The 6,889-nt window shown below is 44.8% G+C and overlaps 1 pseudogene; it reads left to right on the forward strand.

Annotated features, from left to right (window-relative positions):
- On the forward strand, positions 1 to 930 carry LOC105465362 (ubiquitin recognition factor in ER-associated degradation protein 1 pseudogene; annotated as a pseudogene).
- The last annotated feature ends 5,959 nt before the right edge of the window (positions 931 to 6,889 follow it).

Consider the following 6,889-nt stretch of genomic DNA (forward strand, 5'->3'; position numbering starts at 1 on the left):
TGTCCATCATGTTCTCTTTCAACATGTTCAATCACCCAATTCCCAGGGTCTTCCAAAACCGCTTCTCCACACAGTACCGCTGCTTCTCTGTGTCCATGCTAGCAGGGCCTAATGACAGGTCAGATGTGGAGAAGGGAGGGAAGATAATTATGATGCCCTCAGCCCTGGACCAACTCAGCCAACTTAACATTACCTATCCCATGCTGTTCAAACTGACCAGTAAGAATTCGGACCGCATGACACACTGTGGCATGCTGGAGTTTGTGACTGATGATCTGCTACCTCTCACACTGGATGATGCAGAACTTGCTCTTGGAAGAAGGCAGCCTGGTCCAGGTGGAGAGTGTCAACCTTCAAGTGGCCACCTACTGCAAATTCCAGCCTCAGAGCCATGACGTCCCGGACATCACCAACCCCAAAGCCGTATTAGAAAACACAGTTAGGAACTTTTCCTGTCTGACCACTGGGGATGTGATTGCCATCAACTATAATGAAAAGATCTACAAACTCGAACTGTGTGTGATGGAAACCAAACCTGACAAGGCAGTGTCCATCACTGAGTGTGACATGAACATGGACTTTGATGCTCCCCTGGGCTACAAAGAACCCGAAAGACAAGTCCAGCATGAGAAGTCGACAGAAGGTGAAGCCGATCACAGTAGCTATGCTGGAGAGCTGGGCTTCCGCGCCTTCTCCGGCTCTGGCAATAGACTGGATGGAAAGAAGAAAGGGGTGGAGCCCAGTCCTTCCCCAGTCAAGCCTGGAGATATTAAAAGAGGAATTCCCAATTATGAATTTAAACTTGGTAAGATAACTTTCATCAGAAATGCGCATCTCCTTGTCAAAAAGGTTGAAGAGGATGAAGCTGGAGGCAGATTCGTCACTTTCTCTGGAGGACAGTTGTTGCATAAAAAGGGAAGAAAGCCCTAAATGAGGACTGTTGGATGGTTGGAAAATAATAAAAGAATTAATTGCAACATCTTGGCTTTTAGTTACTGGCACTGAAGGGACGAGCCTCATTAGAGAATACTCTGTTACTCAAGATTTGTTTGAGTTAAGAATTACCAAGTTTGACTTGGAAGTGGAGCAGCAGGACTTTGTAGTTGTATGCTTGATTTGGAGAAAGACAAAGAGCTGTCCCTGAGGGCCTGGAGGCAACTGCCTCCTCACCTCATGCTTTCAGCTTGAGTGGGGCTCCCACTGCCTCAGCAGGAGCAATTCCGAGTCCCTAATTCTGTCAAAACTGATGGAGGTGACTGAATTGTCTAACATGAAGTGTTCTTTCTCTTTCTTCATTTATCCTTTCTTTTCCTAGGTCAATTGCATAGGTGTCAGTCTTTGGCCCAAAAAAAGGGTTTAACTAGACATGCGTTCTCTAAGTAGTGGCTGTCCCACTACTGTGGCTGCAATTTAAGTATTTGACAAAGAGTGTTTCTATTTTTATTTTACATATTTTTTTCAAAAGCCCACTCCTCAGAAGAACCTGATCTGAATGAGTTTGCACTTTTATTCTCATTTCATATGGACATAATTGGCTCCTTAGTGAACCTGTTCATAGTAAAACAACTCCGTGCAGAAGCAAACATGTGAATGTTAGAATGAATAAATGCTAAAGAGATGCTCCTCTTTTTCCTTCTTCCCTACTCCTCCACTCCCAATTTTAATTTATTAAATTATCCAAGCTTCAAAAAAAGAAAAAAAAAAACACACACACACACACACACACACACTGAGAGTTGAACTAACTTGTCACCAAGAGAAAGAGAAAAGGAAAATAACTTAAGCACGAAGACATAGAGGGATTAAGGCAATCTTTCTAGCAACTGAAAGACAAAGATGGTGAGAGATGGATCCTGGCCCTGGGGCAGGAGGAAATGTGACTGAAAATCTAGGCTGGGAGTGATACTTGCATTTGATTCAGCTACAAACTTCACTGCTGCTGAGTTAGAATCAAGCAGCTGACTAGGCCTCAAGCCCCATGATCCCTTGAAGCTTCTCCTAATGTAGAGGACACTCCAACCTGGCTGGGCATCAGCAAGGACCTCATCACAGAGGGGAGGAGAAAGGCTGGAACCAGGCCGGGCGTGATGGCTCACGCCTATAATCCCAGCACTTTGGGAGGCAGAGACGGGCGGATCACCTGAGGTCAGGAGTTCAAGACCAGCCTGGCGAACATGGTGAAATCCCGTCTCTATTTAAAAAAAAAAATTAGCTGGGTGTGGTAGCACGCCTGTAATCCTAGCTGCTCGGGAGGCTGAGGAGGACGATCACTGGAACCCGGCAGGCAGAGGTTGCAGTGAACCGAGATCATGCCACTGTCCTCCAGCCTGGGTGACAGACAGAAACCCCATCTCAAAAAAAATAAAAAAGACTGGAGCCAAACAGGAAACTTCCTGCCCAAGGTCCTCCTAGGCAGAAGAGGCAACCCCAAAGCAGCAGGCTAGGTCTGTCTCTCCCACGTGGTTTAGGTTTGTCTCCCATGTGATTTAGGTCTGTCTCTCCCGCGTGGTTTAGGCGTGTCTCTCCCACGTGGTTTAGGCGTGTCTCTCCCGTGTGGTTTAAGCGTGTCTCTGCCACGTGGTTTAGGCGTGTCTCTCCCACGTGGTTTAGGCATGTCTCTCCCGTGTGGTTTAAGCGTGTCTCTGCCACGTGGTTTAGGCGTGTCTCTCCCACGTGGTTTAGGCGTGTCTCTCCCACGTGGTTCAGGTCTGTCTGCCCCGCATGGTGTGCCTACCCTGTGTGGTTTAGGCGTGTCTCTTCCACATGGTTTAGGTCTGTCTCTCCCACGTGGTTCAGGTCTGTCTCCCCGACGTGGTGGGTCTACCCCGTGTGATTTAAGTGTTTCTCTCCTGCGTGGTTTAGGTGTGTCTCTCCCGCATGGTTTGGGTGTGCCTCCCCCATGTAGTTTAGGTGTGTCTCTCCCACGTGGTGTGTCTACCCCATGTGGTTTAGGCATGTCTCTCCCACATGGTTTAGGTCTGTCTCTCCCACGTGGTTCAGGTCTGTCTCTCCCGCGTGGTTTAGGTGTCTTTCCCACATGGTTCAGGTCTGTCTCTCCCACATGGTGTGCCTACCCTGTGTGGTTTAAGCGTATCTCTTCCATATGGTTTAGGTCTGTCTCTATCGCGTGGTTTAGGTCTGTCTCCCCGACGTGGTGGGTCTACCCCGTGTGGTTTAAGCGTTTCTCTCCTGCATGGTTTGGGTGTGCCTCCGCCACGTAGTTTAGGTGTGTCTCTCCCGTGTGGTTTAGGTGTGTCTCTCCTGCGTAGTTTGGTAACCAACACAATATTGTCTTGCACAATTTTTTTAAAAAACAGCTGCCAGGGTTCACAGTTTGGGAAATTTTTGTATAAAAATTAGACCTCTAAATTCTTAAAAATTGGGTTATGAGGCCACACTGGACCTCCATCCTCACTGGCAGCCATCAGCTGGAGCCCAGTTGCTTGTGGTCCCTTTGAGTGAACTGTGACTCTGGATATATACTCTGTCCCTCACTCCACACTGCCTCTTCCACCAGATTCCCTTGACTCATGTATGTCACATGCCAGCTTCGTAGAAGCATTTGAGATTGTGTTCAGTGACCAGGAGGCAGTAAGGCAGGGCTTGGAGCATTCGGTTAGAGCAAGCTCTGTTGCCACCAAAACATAAATTAACATTTGGTTTTGTCCTTCTCCCCTTTGAGAAAGAGTCTGTGGAATTGATTTGCAGGGGCAGCAAATATATCTACGCGCAGATTAAAACCAAGTGGAGAAACTAGAACTCCTTTCAGAGATGGCTGCCCTAAATAAGACAAAAAGGAGAAATTCTTCAATGTGCCAGGAAGAAAGGGAAGAATGGGAGTGAAAGGGTGAAGCTAGCAGACAGAGGGGCAAAGAATGTGCCCTATGATATGACTCCTCCCAGTGACCCACCAAGTCCTCAAGGTTTCCTGAAACAGTGAAAGGAAGGTGGGAATGGAGGAGGGAGAAAGGAAGAAGGAAGTGAAGGAAAAGAAATGGAGGGAGAGGAAATGTGAAAGGACAGGCTAGCTCGATGTAAGAGCTTCTTCTAAACATAGCTAAAGAGGCCAAATTCTGTATTTAGGGCTTCTCTAAACCCAGCAGAGCAGCCAGCATCCACACAGGACCCCAGGGACAGAAGGACACACAAAAAGACAGCTGTAGAAACTTGCAGAAATTAAAATGAGGCTTCTGGATTCTCATGGCCTCGGAGGTAGTGTTTTGAGCCAAGTCTAAGACTATCTCAAAAGCATAGGGCATCCCAGTGTTACACTAATTCATAAGGCAGTAATTCTTACAAAGGAAGTTTATTCCCCCCTAAGCCTCAAGGAGGCTCACAGGGTCGACAGCAGGTATGGAAAAATCAGTGGATAATAGTCTCAAACCTCAAACTATTTTGTTCATCTCTAAACAACCAGTTTCCAACATTTCAGGAAAAATTCCTTTAGCAATATTAGAAAGCTTTAGATTCATAATTCCCCTCTCAACCCACCAACACACACACAAAAATGCACACACAGTTTCCTTCTCTAAAAACAAAACAGCAGTATCGATAACCATGTCTATTTTGGTATCATGACAAACTTATCTATGTATATTCTGGAAGGATTACAATGACTTGATGGGGAAATCTTTTAAAGAGAAACATAAACCTGATGTAGGATAATTGCACCACTGGTAATCTCTAGGGATTTGCATTCCTTTTTTTTTTTTTTTTTTTTTTTTTTAACTTTTCAACTGTTTTGAGGAAACGTTCCCCAGAGGCCAGGTGTTTAGGATCAGGATCTGACTAACCGACAGTCAAAATGATGTTGATGACAATAAGCAACAATAGTAATCAGAAGAAATAACTGTGATGATAGTAATAATCCTGGAGGTGCCATCAGAGCCAAACGTTGCCATGGAAACTGCGAAAATGAGAAGGGGTGGGAGACATAGAAAATCTTTTACAATGGAGTGCTGTGTTCCTGGAACTTCTGAGAATGAGCTCATGTATTGTATCCTAAAGAAGATTCAGATAAATAGCGATGTTTCATGATTACACACAACAGAGTTAAGGACAAAACGACTTGCCAAGATAGGAAATGACGTGCTGGGGCGACGGGTATTTGGGGTGATGGGTATTTGCCTTTAGGGTCTGCCTCAGAGAAACAGCTGCACACCATCTTTTCAGAGAGAATTTAAACCAGCTGCACCGTAAGGAATGTACACAACAAAATGAAAATGTTTTGAGCACGGTAGTTCTTTTCCTTCTGCGCAGCTGTCCAGAGCAGTTCAAGTTTAATAGTGGCACACGTCACTCTTTAAGGCACAATACAGAAATTTTCTGAGTCCCAAGATTGAAATCTGAATGGCTCTAAAACCCTCTGCAGCTATTTCCTAAGAACATAAAGAAAATGCTGGTGCAGAAAGAGGTCAGAAAACCCATCTGGATTGCTTTCGAGCTTGGCAAGTCTATCTCTGAGGTATTTTTTTGTTGTTTAAAAACACTTATCACGATGTTATACAATTATACATGAAATCATTCTTCATGTTAGGCCACACCCTGGCTACTAAAACTTGCAAAAAGAATCACTCTCATTTCCTGGGATAGCCAGCCTGTCTACATGTCCGCCCACTCTCAAGCAAGCCCTGGAGAAGCTGGGCCACAGAAGGTGAGCCAGGCCCTTCCAGTCATGGTGCCCACATCCAAGGGGACCAGAGGACAACCTCCCCGTATATGGTAGCTTCACCAAACACAGTTTGTCATAAGTACCCAGAGATGAATATCTAGAGTAATCAGTAATCTGGAAGTTCTTTCACTAACAAGAATAGTCTTCCCTTCTCGTGGGCTGATACTTTGTGTCACTATAGAATGTTCTCCATTCTCCTTCCTACCTGTGAGATAATAGCTACTAATTTCTCATTCTTTTCCTGAATAAATATATTGTGATGGTAGAGGTATGATATCTGGTCAGCAGCATACAAGCTAATCTGTTAATAATATGGTAACTAAAAGTATTCATCTTTTTATTTTGTTCTTCTTCCCAGAAATGTAAGAGGTTAGAGGGAATATTATGTGCTTACATTTCTTTAACTAAAAGTGCAAAATACTGAATAATTCTCCCCAGTGACACTCTGAGAGAGTTATACATGTCTCCTAGTGAAAACCAGTTTGGAGAGCCAGATAGAACTGTACTTAAATCCAATCCCAGCTTTGCCATTTACCAGCTGTGGGAACTTCATCTTTCTAAACCTCATTTCTCTCCTTCATAGAAGAAGGATGATGAAATTACTAAAGCCATTGAGAGGATTAAAGGAAAGCACATATGCGCCATGCCTTGTCCAGAGCAAGTGCTCAGTACTTTTATTATAGGTGACAAGTGGATACCTGATAAGTTGTTGTAAAAGATTTGTTCGTCCTAATGGAAAGAAGAGTAAGGCAGCATGATACAAAACTATAGAGTTTTGTGCTAAAAATGCCTTTTCTACTAAAGCTGGAACACCAGCTTCAGAGGGTCTGCAGACTAGGAAGTCGGTGGCACCCAGAGGGTCATCCCAGTGTGGACGGGGGAGTCTTCTACCCTTCTTACAATAACCCCTGGAAATCTCCAAAAATACACAGCACTACAAGAGCTTTCCCCAAAGTAAGAAATTGAAGAAAAAAAAAAAACACCCTCTAAGGACAAGAACCCAGTCTCATTTCTTGGTGCCCTGAGGCATCCGACAATAACAACAACAACAAAAATAGCCATAGCCATCACCCCAGTTTGGAAACACTCTTGAACCACAGACCTGGCTCCAGGTTGCTTCTGAGGTCTCACAAAGTGAAGGCTTTCTCTGAGCCCTTTCCTGGTAGTGATTTAGAATTCTGCAAACAATCTAGAATACAGGCCTCAGCCCTCTTCGTC

Source organism: Macaca nemestrina, chromosome 19, assembly GCF_043159975.1.
Source record: "Macaca nemestrina isolate mMacNem1 chromosome 19, mMacNem.hap1, whole genome shotgun sequence".
In the NCBI taxonomy this organism is placed as follows: Eukaryota; Metazoa; Chordata; class Mammalia; order Primates; family Cercopithecidae; genus Macaca; species Macaca nemestrina.